Raw genomic sequence first — 23,869 nt, forward strand, 5'->3', positions numbered from 1 at the left:
TCATAGGTTGCGCCGGTACCACAGACTGCAATGTATTGTCTAATCTCTTTGCAGACGCATGTTTATGTCTAGGTGGCCGGCATGTGCCTTTTGCTTCATCTCGGTCCGTACAGCATTCAGTATGACTATGCTCTGTCCATCTTGTACAGTGAGTTCATCTTTGTAACTGAAGAACAACTTGATCGAATTGATCAGGCATTCCTTATCGCCTGGTCACTCTTTAGCGATTACTTCTGCCAATATTCTCATATTGAAGTCTTTAATTGTCTTTTGACGCATCTCTGCGAGCTTGTGGTTTCATTGATGTTACTTCTTTCAATCCTGGCTTGTTTGTTGGTGCTCGTGACAGCGTATCTGCCAATGGTATATCTTACGCTGGCTTGTATTAGAGTGTGTATTTCTATTGCTGGGACACTGCAGGAGGTTCTGTAGCTGTTTTGGTGAATTTGATAGCGACATTTTGCAGATTGAGATGAGGTCAGTCAAAACTGCCACTTCCCTTCCTTTTTAATTTGTGCATATCTTTGTTTGGCATGTTCGAGCTCGACTCGCAAATGCAACTGGTTTGCCAACCTTTGTTAATGCTTCTCGTAACGCATACTCGCATGCATCGTTTTCGAGAATAAGGTCATTGTATGGGTCGTAGTACATAAGAAAATGTGAGTATATGATTGCTTCTTTAAGAAGAATTTATATTGCATAGTTCTCTTGTATAAGTGCTTTTTTGAACTCGTAAGGATCCCGGAATATTCATTTAACTTACATATGAGAGAAATATAGACATTTTCCTAAAATATCTTGTAAAGAACACGACAGAAGACTAAAGTCAGTTTACTTGAATCACATAGAGACAAGTCTTATGATGAATATATCGAGCCAAAGCGCGTTATAATTGCAACAAACGATTTTCCAATGCTATCGAGCAATGGTTAAATACTGTCTGAACTACTCTGGATTTTGGCAAGGGTTTCACTAATTGCATGTCATGATGACACAGGTCTTGATGAACAGATTCGTTCGCAGAAATTAAATCATAGAAAATGTGACATGTAAGATCAAATCACAAAGCGAAATTTAAATGATGAATGTTGACAAGTTTTGTTGGACTGAGGAAAAACAAGTTCCGAACCAGTCTGTCTGTTGAGTCTGTGCAATAGATGCAGCCAATAATAGAAGTTTGTCAACGAGAGAGGAAGACATCGGTTTATGCAAGTCTGTCGTACAGCAGGTGGCCAATAATGCAGAACCAAACCTTTGATAATCACTAATCAGTTTTATTTGAATAGCAACGGTGATGGCGTATCTGTGGTTTATTTGAATAGCAACGGTGATGACGTATCTGTGGTTTATTTGAATAGCAACGGTGATGAGGTATTTGTGGTTTATTTGAATAGCAACGGTGATGACGTATCTGTGGTTTATCTGCAAAAACATAATGAAGAGCTTATCTGTGTTGCACCATAAGAAAAGAAAAACAAGATGGCCGACTTATTTATGTGCTTGGAAAATGAAGTGCATGATGGGAATGGCATTTTTTGTTTGTTTCGTTTTGTGAAGTAGGGTATAAAAAATAGGTGAGCATGTCTTGGAAACTATTCTTCTGTTAAGGACGAGCTATTTCGGCATAACCCTTGGATAAACATGTCTGACTGGAGGTTAAATGGCCAAATGTTGAGGCCCTTTATTGGAGATAGAACCTGGTAATATTGCGAGAACAGTTAAACGTGGTAGCACAGCTCCAAAAGATTAAAGATTATACTTAGAATGGGGAGTCCTCAAACCTTACTAGCAAATGCGGGAAGAAGGCAAAGGAGACCTTACCCTGGTAGAACAGATACCGAAATTAGCATTCGTGGAGGGACCCTTTGATGCACTTGGCAAGCTTAAATATTTACTAAAACGTGTTTGTTTTACCAAAAGACAATAACTCTCACTTTAATATCAACACTATCACTTTAATATCAACATTAAATATATGTTAATTGATATATTGATATCAGCACTATCAGTATTAAATATAATTTAATTAATATTAATGATAATTACATAGTTACTTCATTCGGTGAATTTAATGCATTTATTTTTATTAATTAAAAGTTCATGAATAACAAAGAAAATTATATTTTCTTTTTATTGAATTTAATGAGAAAAACATGCAAAAATGAAAGAAAAAAGTTACCTTCTTGAAAATCATGTTGTTTCCATCAAATATGTAATCGTGTGAATAACTAATATCTAATGACAACATATAAAAACAATTTGTCTTCAACAATTTTGCTACAGTTTTCACTTGTAAAGAATTGGTCTTTATATAAAGTTTTTTTTTTACCTGATGAATAATTTTAAGAATCGTATCCAATAACTACATATAATAACAAGTTGTCTTTACCAACTTTTCCAGTTTGGTCTTGCAAACATTTGGTCTTTATATAAAGTTATTTTTTCTGGAGAACATTACAAAGAATCGTAATATCACGAGTGCGACACATTTGAGACGGATATTGCTAATCAATCCAAACAATACTAAGATTTACTTTTTTCTCATGAGCCGCAATAATAGTTGTGTTAATCAACAACTGGTGTTTTATGCCAAAACACTGGAAGAACATCTGTGTGCTAGTGAGATTTATCTGTTTCACTTATTTTTGTTCTAGGGTTAATTTATCATCACGTAAAATTTAAAGCATCGTAGTAGACACGAGTTGAGCACATTATCATATGTATATTGTGGTTTCTTTATGACATCACGGAATGTTATTGTTCAATTAGTGTTTTTTATATAATTTTTAAGCTTTTTTTAATAACATCTTTAAACAGGTTTTTTTTATTACAAATCATTCTAGTATATCCAAGTGGGACACAATATCACATGACTTTAATGATTCAAAACATCGTCAAAGAGACAAGGATTTTACTGTGTTCTTTTCATATTTATCAGTAAACTTGATTTATGAAAGGACTATGTGCATATTATATTATGCAAGAAATTTGATTATTGGTTAATAAGATGACTTTCCCTTTTTATTATTTACCTTTCAAGCATGTTTTTTCTAATACTTTCGTATTCTTAAAGTTCTCATATTAATCACTTTGATCTTTCAGACAGTCACACACTTCACAGGAAATGTTAATAAGTCTGATTTTTGTCAGGAAGAGTGAGTTCTCATATTTAACTTTCATTTTTCAGGACAATATCTATAGACTTTACAAGAATGTGGCTTTTTAAATTATTTTACTTCAGTTAGTTTTAAGAAATAAAAGGGGCTTAATTCTGGAGAAAACACTTGATTTCATTTTCATTTTAATCTATATTCGATGGGTTCTTTTAAGAAAAAAACGTATTCCATTTATGGCTGCTATTTATTAGGCCAAGTGCTTCTGTCACAACCGGTATAATGTTTATTTCAGAGATCATGTCGTTTTTAGATCATTCTTATGCCCTGATATTTTTATCTTTTACTGTTCAGCTCTATTAAGGCCAAAATCATTTAGGACAGTTGCTGGTAAGTTTATTGATTTCATAAACTATACCTTTTAAAGACATTTTAGGTCCTGATATGTTGATATCTTTTCCTGCTCAGTTGTATTAAGGCCAAAGTTACTGTGGCTTGATGGCCTTGTCTTTTATGTATTTACTGCGTATATGTCTTTGTCATAGAACACTCACATGGTTACTTTTTCATTCGATGTTATCAGTGCTGTTTCATGTTACCAGGTGTTTGATGATCTGTCAAGTTGCATGTCTAAACAAATCTTCCTATCGAGGTATGTAATAATTTGTTGTGACGGACAGTGAGAAATCTATAAGTCAATAGGATTGGGTATTCAGATATTGACTGTGAGTTTTTATATGTTTCATTAAAGTTGATATTTTAGAGCACTTATATCCACAAATATTACAAGAATGTGGTTTTTCTCCAGTATGAGTTCTAACATGACGTGTTAAGGTTGATTTTCGAGAACAAGAATATCCACACACTTCACAAGAATGCGGTTTTTCTCCAGTATGAGTTCTCATATGTGTATTTAACGATGATTTTTGAGAGAAAGAATACTCACACAATTGACAGGAATATGGCTTTTCCCCAGTGTGAGTTCTCATATGAATCCCTAAATATGATTTACGAGAAAAAGCATATCCACACACTTGACAAGAATGTGACTTTTCACCAGTATGAGTTCTAATATGGCGCATTAAACTTGATTTATCAGCACAAGAATATCCACACATTGTACAAGAATACGGCTTTTCCCCAGTGTGAGTTCTCATATGTATTACTAACGATGATTTTACAGAACAAGAATATCCACAAACTTCACAAGAATGTGGCTTTTCTCCAGTGTGAGTATTCATATGTCGCAGTAAATGTGATTTTTCAGAACAAGAATATTCACACACATCACAACATGGTGGCTTTTCTCCAGTGTGAGTGCTCATATGTCTCATTAATGAACTGTTTTCAGAACAAGAATATCCACACATTTTACATGAATTGGACTTTTTCCCTGTGTGAGTTCTTACATGTTTCACTAATGTTGAACGTTCAGAACATGAATATTCACACATCTGACAAGAATATGGCTTTTCCCCAGTGTGCGTTCTCATGTGAATAGTTAAAGCGGATTTTCGAGAACAGGAATGTCCACACACTTCACAAGAATGTGGCTTTTCCCTAGTGTGAGTTCTCATATGTGTCACTAACGATGATTTTACAGAACAAGAATATTCACACACTTTACAAGAATATGGCTTTTTCCCAGTGTGTGTTCGCATATGTTTCACTAATGATGATTTTACAGAACAGGAATGTCCACACACTTCACAAGAATACGGCTTTTCCCCGGTGTGAGTTTGCATATGTGTCACTAATGTTGATTTTTTAGAAAAAGAATATCCACACACTTCACAAGCATGTGGTTTTTCTCCAGTATGAGTTCTCATATGTCTCATTAAATTTGATTTTGTAGAACAAGAATATCCACACACATCACAAGCATGTGGCTTATTCCTACTGTCCGTTCTCATATTGGTCACTGATATTTACTTATGAATAACAAGAATATCCACACACTTTACTAGGATGTCGGTACTTTATGTAAATTTTCTTAATAATTCGTTAAAGCTGAGGCATTATACAGATGCCAAACACCTATCACTATTTCATATGTTTTAACTGAAATATTTTTTAAAATTCTATTTGAAAGTATACAGCTTTTATAAGGTGTTTCTTTTATACAATATAGTTTTATAGCAAGTTTTTGATATTTATTTATATTACCTTCAAGTCGTGGTAAGTTTCATCATGTCATTGTTTTCAAAAATTCCTTTAATAGTAATGTCCAATATAATACATTTCTCACAGATGTTGCTGTAGTGTTTACAGCGTGATGTTTATAGATCATGATACTCCATTAAAATTGAATAATAGGTTCAATCAAGAATATCTGGAAAATAAAATGAAATTCAATATATTTAGTATTTGCATTCATGAGTTTGTTTATTGTTGTCAATATTATTGAATATATCTCAATACATGTAGATTAAATTAATCTAAAAAATAATATAACAGGAAGAAATGACCGGATATTTTTCAAATTGGAACAGAATAAGTCAATACAACTGTTTCTCAAGCTCTAGTCTAATTGAAACTATATCCAGCGTTTTGGTGTATTTCATCTTAGTCTGAAGATATATGGTTAAGCTGAAACATGGAAAAGTAAAAAACTAGTTGTTTAAACTGGAAAAGAAAAGGGCAAGATATTCTAGTAAAATTATAATTAATTTATATCTGTAAATATTGCAGCATTAAGAATTGATTATATAATGTTATAAATTATATTTAAAAATTTCTTAATGTTGCAATATTTTAAGTTATAAATTCATTATATTTTACTAGTCCTTTTCTTTTCCAGTTTTAACTAGTCCTTTACTTTTCGATGTTTAAGCTTAACCATATTATTTTCATGCTTGCATTTTTTCTATAATCCATGATTTTTCCAGGTTTCCAATAAATTCACTTGTTCTTTGTTAAATTTCAGTCTTATTTTGTCCCCATAAACACTTATGCAATAGCAATGTACAGAACTCGTCTGCTTTCAATAAAATACCCCCAATTATCTCCTTTTCATGATTTCATTCTGTCTTTTTCACGAGTTACCTCTCTTTTCGCGAGTGTAATCGCTGAAGCAAAGATGTTGCTATAGAAACCAGTCATAAAAAGCGTCGCTCACCTCCGTACATATTTTTACGATTTTGAACACCAGACAATTTATTATAACTTTTGTTTTTCTGAACGAAAATTTGAATTTTTTTCACAATATAGTTGAGAACGTGAACAATAAACTGTAATAATTGTTTGAAATTTGGTCGAAAAATGAGTGAGCAAAGAATATTTAAAGCAGTTCTAAATGACTAAAACTACCACTTAACCATATATTCAAACACCACTGTGTTTGAATGATTATATATATATATATATATATATATATATATATATATATATACTACCATGGATACCCATTGTTGCCAGGGTCGACATGAAGTTCGGTTTGGCCACACCTGCTATACTAAGAATATTGATCAGTTTTTCATTATTATATGTCAACTCATTACACAGATGCCAAACACCTTTCACTATTTCATATGTTTAAACCGAAATATTTTTTTAAATTCTATTTGAAAGTATACAGCTTTTATAAGGTGTTTCTTTATAATATATAGTTTTATAACAAGTTTTTGATATTTATATTACCTTCAATATATAGTTTTATAGCAAGTTTTTGATATTTATATTACCTTCAAGTCGTGGTAAGTTTCATCATGTCATAAATTTCTCACAGATGTTGCTGTAGTGTTTACAGCGTGATGTTTATAGATCATGATACTCCATTAAAATTGAATAATAGGTTCAATCAAGAATATCTGGAAAATAAAATGAAATTCAATATATTTAGTATTTGCATTCATGAGTTTGTTTATTGTTGTCAATATTATTGAATATATCTCAATACATGTAGATTAAATTAATCTAAAAAATAATATAACATGAAGAAATGACCGGATATTTTTCAAATTGGAACAGAATAAGTCAATACAACTGTTTCTCAAGCTCTAGTCTAATTGAAACTATATCCAGCGTTTTGGTGTATTTCATCTTAGTCTGAAGATATATGGTTAAGCTGAAACATGGAAAAGTAAAAAAACTAGTTGTTAAAACTGGAAAAGAAAAGGGCAAGATATTCTAGTAAAATTATAATGTATATCTTGAAATATTGCAGCATTAAGAATTGATTATATAATGTTATAAATTATATTTAAGTTATAAATTCATTATATTTTACTAGTCCCTTTCTTTTCCAGTTTTAACTAGTCCTTTACTTTTACGATGTTGAACACCAGACAATTTATTATAACTTTTGTTTTTCTGAACGAAAATTTGAATTTTTTTCACAATATAGTTGAGAACGTGAACAATAAACTGTAATAATTGTTTGAAATTTGGTCGAAAAATGAGTGAGCAGTATATATACTACCATGGATACCCATTGTTGCCAGGGTCGACATGAAGTTCGGTTTGGCCACACCTGCTATACTAAGAATATTGATCAGTTTTTCATTATTATATGTCAACTCCATCGTTACCGCAACAAAAATGTCAAAAATAAAAGACCGAATAAATACACAAAAATGTATCCTCCCACCGAAAAAAGCAGAAGTACGACACAAACTCTCCACCAGATATTTCGGCAGAAGGGATACAAAGAGAAGCTATTCTCCGGATATTGAGCACCTTTTTCTGACTATATTCCAGCTTAAGCAGAATTTCTTTTATCCTCCCTCAGTCTAGAATCATTTGTTATTACACTTTGTTGCAACGAAAACAAATGGTAAATAATTCAGTTGTAAAAATATCAAAATAGAATTTGTGTAAACTGAAATACACATTTTTATGTTATAAAAATGATGAGTTATGACTTATTTTGTTATTAAAAGAAAAAAATTAGTTACGATGTCAAAAAAAATTTGAAGAAAACAAAACTCGTAAAAAAAAACGCAAATGATTTTATTTTTATTTTTGTTTTAAATAAAGAACCATACTGAATTGGATTGTTTGTTTATTTTATAATATAAAATCCACTGGAGCAAAACGTTAATTGCGAAATCACGGAAATTATTTTATTTGAACTGTTTCCCAAAATAATGCTTGAAAGTCTGTGTGAATTATTTTTGGTAAAAATAAATAAAATTAAATGTTATCAATATAAATAAAATTTAAATAATAAACTTTAATAGAACACTTAAATAATTGTCTCACTATAAACAATCACTAACACACCATCTAATTTATTTAATAAATAACTTTTCCTTAATGTAATATGCAAATGACGTCATATCTCAATCGTCTATTTTACACAAATCATACTATGGACTTTTTGTATATATTAAGCAAAATGTGAACAAACAAACAAACAAGCAGACAGACAGAATTTATATATATATATATATATATATATATATATATATATATATATATATATATCTTAAAGTAATAAGAGTAATTTGATATATGTGTGTGTATCATAATGTAAGAATGTAAGTAAATTTTAAAAATGCCATCAAGAACGTATTTATTGCATACACGTTTTGTCTCCTTTAAACCTACATAATATTGATATATGAATATGCAAAATTATAAAAATATTGAAAACTTTTGTTAATCCGTGTTAGTTTTGTGTTCCCCCCACATTAATTTGGTTGTAAAGGCTACAGTGATAGTTTATACATTTTTATTTTCTAATTATTTATGTTTTATTTTTATTTTCTTAATCCTATTAGTTTATCTTGGGTTTGTTTGAGTAAATATAGACGTTTATTTATCTGAATATAAATAGGACAATAATTTGGTTGTTATACTTACAATGATATTCTATACATTATAATTTTTATTTTTTGATTCATCTTCATACGAAACAAGGCATATTACAACTTGGATGTTAATAAGAATGATAAAGTTGTTGGTTTATTCATGTGAATATAAATAGGACAATAATTTGGTTGGTATACTTACAATGATATTCTATGCATTATAATTTTTATTGTTTGATTCATCTTCACACGAAACAAGGCATATTACAACTTGGATGTTAATAAGAATGATAAAGTTGTTGGTTTATTCATGTGAATATAAATAGGACAATAATTTGGTTAATATACTTACAATGATATTCTATACATTATATTTTTTTTCTTATTTTTTGACTCATCTTCACACGAAACAAGGCATATTACAACTTGGATGTTAATAAGAATGATAAAGTTGTTGGTTTATTCATGTGAATATAAATAGGACAATAATTTGGTTAATATACTTACAATGATATTCTATACATTATATTTTTTTTCTTATTTTTTGACTCATCTTCACACGAAACAAGGCATATTACAACTTGGATGTTAATAAGAATGATAAAATTGTTGGTTTCCGTTACATTTGAACTTTTACATATCAGTACAATTAGGGAAGCAGGTAGCATGAAGACTAGCTGTTCTAAGGAAGAAGCTTTTAAAGTAAAATGTTTTGTTTTTTTAGGGACCTCAACAGTTAACGGATGAGATTTTGCTCTCAAGCAGGTTTGTCGTTATATGTACATCAAAGGAACACACATTACATTCCATTAAAAGTATTTATAAAAACAGTCACCAGGATACAACATTGCGACAAGATGACAGGAGTTAAAGCCGAATTGACAAAGTGGGACATAATTTCAGATTAGAGACCATTTTTGGGGCATTATACAAGAGAGAGACTTATGGTAAATGCACCAGCCCGGATATGAAAATGATAGCCCATGCGCAGGCGAATCATAAGTTGTATAGAGGAATATTTTTTATTTTATATCTTTTAAAATAAATTTAATAGATAAACAGTTTTGTTTTTTAATCCTAATATTTAATCTTTTTGGCTTTCCTTTGTTTTTTAAGGAGGGATAATAATTTGTGTGTTGTTTGCAGAGGGTGCATGCATTAATCATACATTCTATTTTGTGTGGTTTTAAATAAAAAAACACCTTCTCTTTCAATTTAAATTCTATGTTTTGTTGTTTTAAATAAAAAAATTCTCTCATTAATAATAAAATTTCAATTAAATCCTATTTTTTTTACAGTTTTTTAATAAAAAAAAGCGCCCACCGCCTCTCATTAGTAATAATGTTATTATTTAGAAAGCTATTCTTATCACGAGAAGGTCCTGGCTTATTAATTTATACTTTCAACTAACAAATATAACAATAAAAGGAAGATTTTCTGTGTTATAACTTATTTACTTTTAAAAATAGTGCGTTACGTTATGTTAGAAGAAGAATAAATGGTTGATACAAAATGGTCCTTTGAAGTCCCGATAATTGTCCAAAAAATAGTAAAAAAAAAAAAAAACTCATAGAAAATCAATAAGAGTCAGGATGACAGTTTTTGCAAAATTTTATGTCAAACAATTTTTACAATATCTCTTGGTTTCATTTTATTTATTTTGTTTTTGCTGTTTTTTAATTATGAAGTGAAAGTACAGAATAGTTAACAGTATATGACATCTAATCCCCATCTAAAAAATCTAAGAAACCAAAAACTAATATAAATCCCCCGTCCCCTTCCCATGCAAAAAAAATTTTAAACTGCGAACGATTATAATTATAATTGACTGCTAACTGGTCATAAAGTGACTGCTAATTTTATATTAAATTATTAAGGAAGGTGATCCCCACTCTAAAATAAGTATTATTAATGTATAATTTCTTTAGTGGGTATTTTCAAGACTGTATAAACGTAAGAGTAAAAAACAACCTCATTTTTTTTAGGGTTAAACTACGCTGGGTTAGATTGTAAAGACTTACGAATATTGTTTTCTACATTAAGTAATTGCTAATTGATGATAAGTGATCATTTTATGTAAACTTTATAAAAGAAAATGAGGCATATTTTAAAATATTACAAATTGGATGAAACATAAAAATTAAAACGGAATTCTCCAACGATATAATATTTTTTTTAATCTTATAACAATGAAATACAAAAAAAAATTGTTTTCGTGATCAGATGTATTAACAAAAAGTTTCATTCGATCAACTTCAAATTAAAATATTTTCTCAGAAATCACACAAGTTTTACAAAAACTAATCATATTTTAAAGAAAAATCTAAATATCACATTGAATAAAATATTTTAAGATATTTTTTAAATCATATTATTATTATCATATTTTATTGGATTGCAAAAAGCAAATATAAATAAACTTATTTTAATGATTAAGATTATATTAAAAGTTATAGATTAGATTTTTTAGTGTAAAAAAGGGAAAATATATAAACTTACGTATATTTCCAGGAATTCCATACGAAAAAAAATCGGGATGCATTCGTTTTTCTTTTGTGTTAAAAACAACAAAAATTGTTTTGTTTTTAAGATTTTAGTAAATTCATGCAACGTTTGTTGTGTGTTCAATTCATCAAGAAATAAAATATATGAAAATATAAAAGAATTAAAAAGTAAAAGATGAAACACGCAATTAAATGTAAAATTATTTAAATAGAATATCAATTGCTAAAAGACAATTTTTGGTCATCGTAACACGGTGTAATCATTATTTCGTTCCTCGTGTAAAAATGTCCGTTTATTAGTTAAGTTTGCTGAATTGTTTTCCTATCAAGTTTAGATTGTATTTGTCAATATCTGGGGATTTCTTTATAAAATGTCTTTTCTTTTTTGTGTGTGTCTCATTTATTTACATAAAAAAGATACATGAAGCTTTAAAAAGCAGGTGTATTTATTTATTTTTTTTGAAGATTGATTATTTCATTATTAATTGGATCAGTTAAACTACTGTTAACAGTCAAGATGAAAACTGTAGGCAGAATAATCTTTTTCTACTTTTCTACACAACTGGATATGTTTTTAGTGTTTAAATTTAATGTAACATGTTTATTCAGCTCGAAAAACAGTGTTTATCGATGTATTGGAAAATTTAAAATGGCAGCCGACTCTCTCTTTGAGGCGGTAAGTTTGGGAAAAAGAGTTATAAATTAAAAAAACAGCCAAAATACTGTTAGAAACTCGCTCAATAGATGTTACCGTGACATAGGCCGACATATATTCAGCGGGTTTTTAACAGTATTTTGACTATTTTTTTTATTTATAACTCTTTTTCCCAAACTTACCGTCTCCGATAGAGAGTCGGCCGCCATTTTGAATTTTCCAATATATCGGTAAACACTTTATGTTGTTCGAGCTGAATAAACATGTTACATTAAATATAAACACTAAAAACATATCCAGTTGAGTAGAAAAGTAACTTATCTTGCCTTTTGGTAACATTTATTTGTTCTATATTTGTTTTGTGACAACTTTTTCAAATCTATGTGTACAGCAAAACAAACCCGCCGTTTCGTTGTACAAAGAGCCTCGAACCATATACTCACTAGATGGTATCGAGCAGAAGTTTGTTTCCATGTTTCACAAACGTTAAATGGCTAAAATATAATCACGTAATTATTGAAAATGTGATCATGTGATTAAAATTTAATTTTTTTAACAACGGTATTTAACAAATTAAAAAAAAATTCACGATGAAGATTAAAAAATTAAATGTGTTTTATTTTATAATTGAAAATTAAAAATATTGAACAACAAAAATAAAATTTTCGGTACTTATGTATTATTTCATTGGAAGCCATTCTTAAGATGTGGAGGGTGTTTTGTAACTATTCTGTTCTTCCACCTTACAATTAAAAAAGAAAAAAAAAGATATCGTAAAACTTTAATTAAACCTGGAAAACTATTTAAAAATAGCGCGGTACCAAAAATGCATAAGCACCAAATTTTGGTTTAATTTTAGAATAAGTATTTTTTTCGGATGCATATAATGACAGATAGTACTGCACTATTTTTATATAGTTTTTTTTTCAATTTAAATTCAAGTTTCACGATTGCCTCCTCATATTAAGAATGGTTTATCAAAACAATAACGTTATTATTTCAGCTTGGCACCAAAATACATCAGTACCCAAAATTTCATTTTTATTGCTCAATATTTTTTTTCATTTTAATTATAAAATAAAATGGGTAATTGTATAGTTTAATAAAAACATTAAAAATGAAAATATCGACAAAAAAAGTTTATATTGTACGTATCCATTATGGAATGAAGTTCTCTAGAAAAAATTTACTTAATTTGATCAAGTAGTTTTATTTATTTATTTATTTTTTACAGCGAAAAAAAAAACAATTTGTTATGATACCAATCCAAAGGTTGCCATGTTTCGATTTTTTAGAAGAAAGGCTATTATTTAAGATGGGAAGGGAAGTGTCGGCACTTTAAACCGAGTTATCTCCCCGTGGCGTATTCTAAAAATCGAAACACGGCTATCTTCAGTATTAATATAACCTTTTTTGATATTTTCGTTAAACCGTACAAATATCAATTAAACATATTAAATCATTTTAAAACTTCATCTTGGATTGTTTTTAATTTGTTAAAGAACATGATTAATTTAAATGAAATTTTAATCACATTTTCAATAATTATGTGATTATATTTTACCTTTAAGAGTCCCTTTTCGTGACTACTAAGTTCGAATAGGTAAAAAACCAAAAAAAAAAAAAAACCAACTTCATGAAGCATTTCTCTTACTGCTGTTTTCGGGTATACTTACAACGAATAAGCGCCCAAACTTCCCCATGTTAAGAATGGTCCTCGGAATAAACATCCCTACCCTTCCCATGTTAAGAATGGCTTTCGGATTAGACACCCACAACCTTGTCTGCATACCCGAAAACTGTCGTCAAGGTTGTCGATAATATAGCATATTTCTTGGCTTTGGTAGGACGGTTATTTTAGGCAAACCACGCTGATAATTGATGTAAATGATATACAATATGTTTTTAAAAGTTATATTTGTGATGACAGAAGGAAAACAGGTATATAAACAGCATGTATAATGCATACATATTAATATAATTTATTATTTTTATTGTAATAATAAAAAGGTACTTGTACAGTTTAGTCAAGACATTAAAAATTGAAAATATCTAAAAAAAAAAAAAAAGGTCATATTGCACGTATCGGTTATGGAATGAAGTTCTCTGAAAAAAAAATTCATTGAATTTCATCGAGTCGCTTCAATTTGTTATGATACCGAGCGTCCGAGCAAAGGTTCGATTTTTAGGAAGAAAAACTAGAATTAAAGATGGGAAGGGAGTATCGGCGCTTTGCATGGAATTATCTCCCTGTGGCGTGTTCAGCAAATTTCACAATGGCTGATTTCAACACACTCTCAAAGAAACGTGTTTCTCCACTGTAATCTATGTAACTAATCGATCAAATTAAATTAAGTTTTTTTTTTCAGAGATCTTCAGTCCAAAACAAATATGTAAATTTGACCTTTTTTTGATATTTTCATTTTTTAATGTCTTGACTAAACTGTACAAGTACCGAAAAAAATACCACCTTTTACTTTGCTAATGCTCTTTCAAAAACAAATCAAAATAGTTTTTATGTGTAATTATTTTCTTCACTAGATTAATGCATAAAGATTTTTGTAAAAAAAACACAAAAACTTTATTCAATTTAATCTTTAGAAAATATCTAATATACCCTGTGGTGGCGATAATGTAGTATCCCTATATTATCAAGAATGAAATAAAGAGATAAATATGTACTGTGGATTTAAATAAAAGAAGAGAAGTTTATTAACGTATTTACAGGGAGAGACAAGATGTAATGTTTATCGTGTTCAGTCCATGGAGGGTCTCTCTTCTCGTGTATCCAGTGACAAATGTTTGCAAGGGACATAACTCGCAGAAGAGTTACCTGCCCCTGAAATATTTGCATCAAGAAATTTAAGTATAACCACATGATTACATTATGAAACTTTATATTTATTTGTTATCAAACCCGATTCGGTTAAACTTACTCTGAAACAATATATAAGGTAAATAAAAAAGCGTTTGAACAAGTTACACGGCGAGCAGTTGATTGTAAAGTATTGGTTTGTGTTCTTTTCTATTCTCAACCATATTCACACCCGGGAGCCGGTGCATCATTTTACAACATTAAACTCCTTCTCTATCAAAGACACGTAATGCATGCGAGGAGGGCACAACACAACTAGGTGTATAAGAATTTTTGACACAAAACTGCGAATAAATTTTTTTAAAAGCTCGTAATTTCTCCTTTTAAAGTGGGTTGTTTATTTTCTTTATAGAATATGCTTCCAAAATAAACTATTAAAGTTGTTAAAAAAATAATAGAAATATTTTTTTATTTAAAAAAAACACTGTTTACTAAGTGCCGGCGCGCCTTCATGCAGCCATTTTTTAAGTAATGAAATCAATTGAATTTTACGAGTGAATTTTCTTTTCAATTTAAAAACTTAAAAAATCTATTAGTATTTTTTTTTAGATTAGGTCTACTAGGTGTGTCAGAAATTTCGTAAAAAATATTGACTAATTCCATCCCGTCTTTCAAAGCTTATAACTACTCGAAAAATGTAAATCAAGCCCTAATTATTTTTCAATTAAAGGAGCAAGGACCAAGGTTTAATTAAAAAAAAAACAAAAGAAAAAACAAATGTGTTTTAAAAAAAAAAAAGGTTTTAAACTTCGGACTTTACAGGTAAATTTCTAAAGAACACTACTTTTTTGTTTTAAATTTGAATATATTATTTATTGATCTTTTACGTTCAATTTATGATATATAAAACTTCGGTGAGTAAATGATTTACTTTTTAATAGACACTTGAAAATGGGCGTGAATTAAAAAAAACGTTTGTCTAAAATATTATATTCGATTATTGGAAAGAGCATAAAATTTCACATTGACCCTGAAAATATCGTAAAAATTGAATTAATAAAAAAATTTAGATAGATTTTTAAAATTGAAAAATACTGCGCTCGTAAAATTCAATTAATTTCATTACTGTTTTTTAAAAAATAATAAAATTTTTTATTACGTTTAAAACAACTTTTAAAAGAGAAATTACGAGTTTTTTAATATTTTATTCGCAGTTTCGTGTTAGGGGTGTCAAAAGTTCCTACAAAAATCCTGATACACCTATAGGTCCACCTCCACAATTATCTTATAAATGACAACTTTTATAGGTTTTCGACTATGCTGAATATCGCATTGAAATTTTGCAGAAATAAGTAGTTATCGAGGTATAAAATGTTGTATTATGCATTGTATTCTTTGGCGGCCATCTTTTTATGCACGTGCAGTGTTAATCATAGATGAGTAGATTTGTTTATGGCGCGCGCGCGTAAAAATATGGCCGCCAAAGATTACTATGCATAACACAACTTTTTATATCTCGATAACTACTTATTTCTGCAAATTTTCAATGCGATTTTCGTATTCAGCATAGTCGAAAACTATAACAGTCATCATTTAAAAGAAAACTGTGGAGGTGAACCTAATCTGAAAAAATACCAAAACATAAAATGAAGATTAAAAAAAAAAACATATACAAAAGATAAAATGGGGGTGGGGGGAAGTATATTAAATGAAAAAAAGGGTACAATAAAAACGACATAAAACGAAAAAAATAAAATGACACGAAAAAAAGACAAAATGTAACTACACATGAAAAAAGAATAACATCGAAAAGTAAGCCTAGTACTCCCGAAGAAGGAGATAAGGCATGGGATGTAAATATTTTCTGTTTTTAGTTTCGATTTTACACCTCCTTAGAGGTGCCCAGAAATTGCGGTTGGCACTGGGTGCCATCGCGGAATATTGGGAATAGTTTTCAACTAGCAATAACAACGCCTCGGAAAATCCTCATTGGCTATTGTATCGCCTCTGCGCAACGACACCGAAATGATCGTCTCCAACGAAATACATAGCACAGACGCATTACAACCTTAGCGATCCCAAGTTTTCCTTTTCATGTATTAATTAAATCAGCGTATTATACAAAACTATTTTAAGCTAATATTATCAATCAGAAGAGTATCATGCATCATTTAATAAAGATAATTTATTCATTTATGCATGTAAAATAGTTTAAAACAACCTTTGTTTATAGAAAGTGCACAATTAAATACAGTTGTCTGCCCTTGACGGCCTTCACGTCTAAGAGTTATGAACACGCGAATCTACGTGTGGCACATTTACAGTAGGTGCTTTCTGTGTGTTTTACGATACCTTTTTGACATCAGTCCGTCAACACTTTTTGATATTTTGCCCCCAATACTATATAAGCGTATATACATTTATAAATAAAAAAAATGTTTTCATAATTTTTTTCCAATAATATATATATACATTTATAAATAAAAAATATTTACATAATTTTTTATGCATTTATAAATAATTTCAAATAATATATATATATATATATATATATATATACATTTATATATAGAAAAAATATTTACATAATTTTTTTATAAAAAAAAACGATTTGATTCGGAAATCTTAAGTAGGACTTCCCACAATGTGTTTGCGCCGGCTAGGAATTTTATCCTGGCCCCCAAAATCAACAAATAAAATAAATAAATTAATAAAAGGATTAAAAAAAATAAAAATTGAGCAAATCTATATTATTCAATTAGAAGCTGATAAAGAATCAAATATTATATTAATACAGTGAATTGAAATAGATCATGATATTATTACTTGATCCAAATGTAATGTTTATTGATGGCAAGGTAAAATTTGTTCTTTTATATTTTAATTTTTTGGTAACTTTTATTCTGATTCATTATTTTGCGTTTACGATAAGAATTACCTCACATATAACAACATTTATTATTAATAAAAATAACTTGCTTACGAGTTCCCCAGGCAACGCAGGGTACCCCTGCTAGTAAAAAAAATTAAAATCTAACAAACCTGTGACAAGAACTTGGAGGCGTTTCCAAGGTACACGTTCTCTGGCGCCGTGTCCTTCTTTTTTCCGATTGAGCTTTTTCGAGTACAGCCAATGCTGAGTGGATGTATGGAAGCCGATACCTTTTTTCTAAAAAATAAATACACAAGTAAAATACTTTATAAGTGCAATTTCTAAGATATGTTAATATATGTTATATGCACTTAGATAAATCACTGCATAGAAGATACTGCCAAGTCAGCTGCAACAAAAGTAAGGATTAGTAGAAAAAATAGATAAATATCTACATAAATAATAAACACATAAATAAACAATAACAAAATATAAAATAAAATAATCCAATAAATAAATGGTATTAATCAGAATATTACAAATGTAATTTAAAGAGCTCGGCGCCAAGTATTGATCTAAAAATGTAATTGATGCAACAAGTTGATTAAAAATATGATTGATATGTGTTTCTAAATATACATAATAGTTAGTAAGTATGTTAAAAATTACATTATAGTTATAATAACTTATATCTATGTTAAATCCAATATGTCTGACCACACATTATTTAATATATATACTCATTATGTCCACGTTCATAACTTCATTTCCGAAATATTAATAAAATTTTAATTAAAATATTAAATAAAATAAATTATAAATAGGATGTAATTAAGTTCACCGTAGAGGGAATTAAAGAATAAGGATAAACATGGTTGGATATAGTCTAGAATTATTAGATCTAAACAATATTTATAAATCTCATTAACTTGAATTAAAATTAATACTAGGTTTAACTTTGATATACATTTATTTGATTATAATTATAATAACATGTCATCAGATGTAGGAACTTTGTATTATAATCATTGGTGTATTAGAAGACATATAATTATAACAAAAATCACACTTAAATAAGGAATTAGTTTCTCAAAACGTTTATTAAAAATTGAGGTTCGTATGTAGAACGGAGTTAAATTGGGGAAATGTAAAAATTAAATCATTTTTTCTATATAAAGTATTGAAGGTGCTGATATTGATTATAATATGATAAAATAGTTAAATAAATAACAAATTAGAGTAATTGGAAGTAACTAATTTACAATTCTACATTAGCAGATATTAAGTTAAAATTTAATAACCCATGATTATCGATTGAAATAATCCATTATAATATCATTTTGTATCGATAAAATTAGCAAATTAATTTATAACAAAAAAATAATTAAAGTCGATTTAATTTCTAATAAATAATAATGAATGAAAAACAGTATAACTATATTAAAATGTAAATTTTAATTATTAGCATATATATATATATATATATATATATATATATATATGTGCTAATAATTAAAATTTACATTTTAATATAGTTATACTGTTTTTCATTCATTATTATTTATTAGAAATTAAATCTATATATATATAGACGTTGGTGTAAATAAATAAAAATAAATAAATTTAATCTTAGAGGCTTTTATCCAAGGGAAGTAACTCGACTTGCATTTTATTAAATTAATTGAAGGGAGATGATGTAACGATTTGAAACGATTGAAAATAATTTTCTAATTATTCTAAACTTTAAATGAGTTCTGAAATAATTTTAATTTTATTTCGGATAATTGTGTAGTCATGAGATTTAGCTGTTTTTAATAAAGCGTTTTTTTTTCGCAGTTTAAATTAGTTTCGTATATATTAAAAGATAGGATAGTTTATAACGTGGTTGATATTATTTTCAAAATTATGTATACACAACTTAGAATCATTGAATTTACTAATTATTAAATAGAACTTTTTGTAATGATGAGACCACAAATTAATTTGGTAATACGAAAAGGTGGCTTTCCTTTTTCCTTTTTTGTAGCTAAGTTTAGGTTTCGTACACATATTTAGTAGTTTATAATTTAGTTGACATAGTTTTGTTGATATAATTTCCATAAGTATGTATGCATAACTTAGAAATAATAAATGTACTAATTATAAAAAAAGAAATTTTAGGTAGTAGATTCATAGATTGAGATTGTTAGTAAGTATTGTTGAGGTTTCCTTTTTTCTGTAACTTAGTTTAAGTTTCGTACATTAGGACATGTATATTGATCTGTAATTTATGACGTATATTTTGGTGAAATTATTCTCGTAAGCAGGTAGACATAAATGAGAATTAAGAAAATGAATAATTTTAGTAATTATTAAATAGTATATTTTGTCAAATGATTCATAAATTAATTAAATGGTAAATACGAGGAGGCAGATTCAATGACTTTGTTTGATTAAAATCCAAAATTGCATAATTGAAAAATATAAAGGTAACTACAGCTTCTCTTCCAATTTTCAGATTCTTACCATGTTGTATCACATTTTAATTCCTTTTGGTGGATGGATTGTTGCGATTTCTTCTGATGAGTTAAGGGCATAATAGATTCACTAATTGATATAATAATTAAGTGATTGATTTTGCGCTACGAAACAGATACTGTCAAGAACTGTACAAATCAATTGATGTAAAGGAATAAAATACAAAATTGTCAACATAATGTACTTTGGAACATAAAGTTTTTGTCATTTATTTTATATATATATATATATATATATATATATAATTAATATACGAAAGTTTTTGTCATTTATTATATATACACATATATATATTATAATTATTATTATTGTCAACATCATGTACTTTGGAATATTAAGTTTTTGTCATTTATTCTCTCTCTCTCTCTCTCTCTCTCTCTAATATATATATATATATATATATTAGAGAGAGAGAGAGAGAGAGAATAAATGACAAAAACTTAATATTCCAAAGTACATGATGTTGACAATAATAATAATTATAATATATATATGTGTATATATAATAAATGACAAAAACTTTCGTATATTAATTATATATATATATATATATATATATTATATATATATATATATATATTAGTAAATACTTGCTATCTATCCCAGCGTAGTTTATCTGCTAAAAATGTCAAAATCTATTTTAGCTTTTAAAAACATCAGCACTAAAGGAATTAAAAAAATAATATTTTAGATTTTCGAGTAGGGGATCACTTTCCTATATAAATCCAACATAAAATGAGCACCTTCTCCATTGCAAGTGGCAGTCAACCAGACATATAATCGGTCACAGTTTTCAATCTTTGCTACAATTACTGGGGAGGGGGGGGGGCATATATGTTTTAGTTTTCTTACATTTTTTAAGGAGGGATATGAGTTCATGTGTTAACTATTCTGTATCTAAACCTTCCAATTTAATAAATAAAAACACCGTAAAAATATTGTTGTTTGCTTTCTTACATTTTAATATTCAAATTCATATTTGATATAAAGAAAGTGTCATCTTATTTTTTGTTTTTTTTATATAAAAATGGGAATGGGGTATATTTTTTAAATTTCAATTTATAAATTCGAAGAGTGGGCTTTTTACTTATACATTCTATTTTTTGTTCTGTTTTAAAATAATAAAACCCCACCTCTCTTCATTAATTACTAGCCTGCATGGCCAGCGTTTCCCAGGGGTGTCAAGGTGTGTTTTAAGCAAAACAAAAAGTGGTAGTAGGCAAGCTCAAACCCACAGTCCGCAAAGAAAAGAAAATGAAAGGAAATCTGACGTCTTATCACTACTCCATGACGTGACCGGAAGTTCAGAAAGTTAAAATTAGGAAAAATCAATCCAATTGATATGATGGCTCGCAAAAAATCGATCCCTCCATGTAGAAAACTGCCCAGTTGAGGGTGAAGGAATTAATGTTTTTGGTCCAATTTTTCGATATTTGTCATCCGAGACAACAAGCGTCACACTGATACTTATCTCGTGACAACTGTCGTCTCTGACAAAGGTTGTAGGCAAAATACAAACATACATACAGACATCTAAACAGACAGGTGAGATTTATATTACAGATAGCATTATTATTTAGAAAGCTATTCTTAACATGGGGAAGGGAGTCCTTGCTAAATAATTTGTATATTCATCTAACAATTTAATAAATGAAAAGGTACATTTTGTAGTCAACATAAAAACGAAAAACTGGACAAAAAACAAAATCTATAGCAAATAGTTGTTATTAAAGGAAACATGATTAACTCTTCTACCTTCTTGGATGAGATTTGTTTGTTTTAATTTATTTTAAAGCGTTTATTTACTTAAAAAAAACTGTACCGAGTCTTATGTTAGAAGAAATAAAAATGGCTGATATAAAACGGTCATCTAGGATGTCACGATAATCGCTCAAAAATCGATGATTAAATAAAAGACACGTAGAAAACCATAAAATTGATACTTTTGAAAAGTTGTGTTATGCCCAAAGATTTTTATTTTACGATATCTTTGGTTAAATAATTTGTTAAGTGAAATCCCAAATAACTATTTGAAAATAATAAAAATAAAAACTATTTGTAAAAAATAACAACACAAAATAAAACGTAAGAAAGCAAAATATAAAAATAAAAATGATATGAGCCACCCATCTCTTGCCCATTCAACCAAAAATTGAAAACTGCAAACGATTACAGGTATTATTGCCTGCTAACTGGTCATTAAATCGATGCTTATTTTATGTTAAATTTACATAGGAAAGTGATTCCGCGTCCTAAAATCTTAAATATTTATTATTATTTGTCGTGTCTTTGAACGATATTTTTTTTTGAATTGTTGAAACGTAATAGCAAAAATACTTAATTTTATTTTATTTTATTTATTTAGAGAATAAACAACACTGGGTTACATTGTAAAGATTTTCAAATATATTTTTCTACTGATAATTAATGATGGTACATAAATATTTGATCATTTTATGTAAACTTTATAAAAGAAAGTGCTCCCCATTCTAAAATTTTAAATATGGGATAAAACATACAAAATCAAACGAAACTCTCTAGCGACATAATAGGTAAGTGTAAACGGAAAAATAATTATTATGTTAAAATAATTAGGTACTTGGGCACTTATGTTACCCTGCTGAAATAACAACCTTATTATTCAGAATTCCATTCTTAACATGGAGAGAGGAAAGTGTTTTGCGACTCTTATGTAACAATTTAATAAAATAAGATCTGGTAAAATTCGAATTTAACTTAAAAATCAGATTTTTAAAAATAGAACAGAAGCATAAGTGGATAATCATTTAACAATTAAATACCGGAAATTAGTTTTATTTATTTATTTTTAATTTAAAAATTTTTTTTTTTTTTTTATTTATTTATTTTTATTTATTTTTTATTTTTTTGTGACTAGTTTTCTTCGAATTGAATCATTGTGTTTACGGTTCTCGGAAATACCAAAAGTGTTTTCTTTCTAAGAATAGATTTTTAGTGTAAAAAAGAAAAAAAAAGAAAAAAAAAAACTTATCTTTTATCCCATGAATTAAAAATAAACCAAATAAATTTGAAATTCACATTTTATATCCACGTCTGTTATAAATTATATAGAATCAATATTTTTATTGCAAAAAAATAAATAAATAAATAAAAATAATAATAATTTAATATTTAAGGTTATTAAAAAAATTCGGATTAGAAATGTAAACAAAAACTTACCTTTCATTCCAGTTCCAATACGAAAAAAAATCGGGTTGAATTCTTTGTTCTTTTGTGTTCAAAACAGAAAATTTGTTAGAATTTCTTTAGTAAATTGATTCAACTTTTGTTTTATGTGTTCAATTCATTAAGAAATAAAATATATGAAAATATAAAAGAATCAAAATTAAAAGATGAAAAACACGATTTAAACGTGAAATTATTTAAAAAGAAAATCAACTGCTAAAGAACAAAGAAGTTAAGGTCATCGTAATACAACGGTGTAATCATTATTTTGTTCCTCGTGTAAAAACGTCTGTTTATTATTAAAGCGTATCGATTTGTTTTCCTATCAAGTTTGGTTTATATTTGTCAATGTTTACAGCTTGTTTTCGATATCTTTTGTAAATTTCTCTTTTGTATGTCTATTTCATTAAAAATTAAAATATATGAAAACATAAAA

The 23,869-nt window shown here is 28.2% G+C and overlaps 1 long non-coding RNA gene and 1 other non-coding gene across 2 annotated transcripts; both read right to left on the reverse strand.

Annotated features, from left to right (window-relative positions):
• Positions 1-2,122: 2,122 nt before the first annotated feature.
• Positions 2,123-23,664, reverse strand: LOC145249078 (uncharacterized). Its single transcript, XR_013863473.1, has 4 exons — positions 23,428-23,664; positions 17,883-18,009; positions 6,797-6,922; positions 2,123-5,445 (listed from the first exon to the last, which is right to left on the reverse strand). It is a non-coding gene; the product is annotated as an uncharacterized LOC145249078 (long non-coding RNA).
• On the reverse strand, positions 16,728-16,859 carry LOC145249260 (U4 spliceosomal RNA). The gene has a single exon (XR_013863507.1). It is a non-coding gene; the product is annotated as a U4 spliceosomal RNA (small nuclear RNA).
• Positions 23,665-23,869: the final 205 nt, after the last annotated feature.

Source organism: Euprymna scolopes, chromosome 27 (genome assembly GCF_053919585.1).
Source record: "Euprymna scolopes isolate OS-2025 chromosome 27, ASM5391958v1, whole genome shotgun sequence".
In the NCBI taxonomy this organism is placed as follows: Eukaryota; Metazoa; Mollusca; class Cephalopoda; order Sepiida; family Sepiolidae; genus Euprymna; species Euprymna scolopes.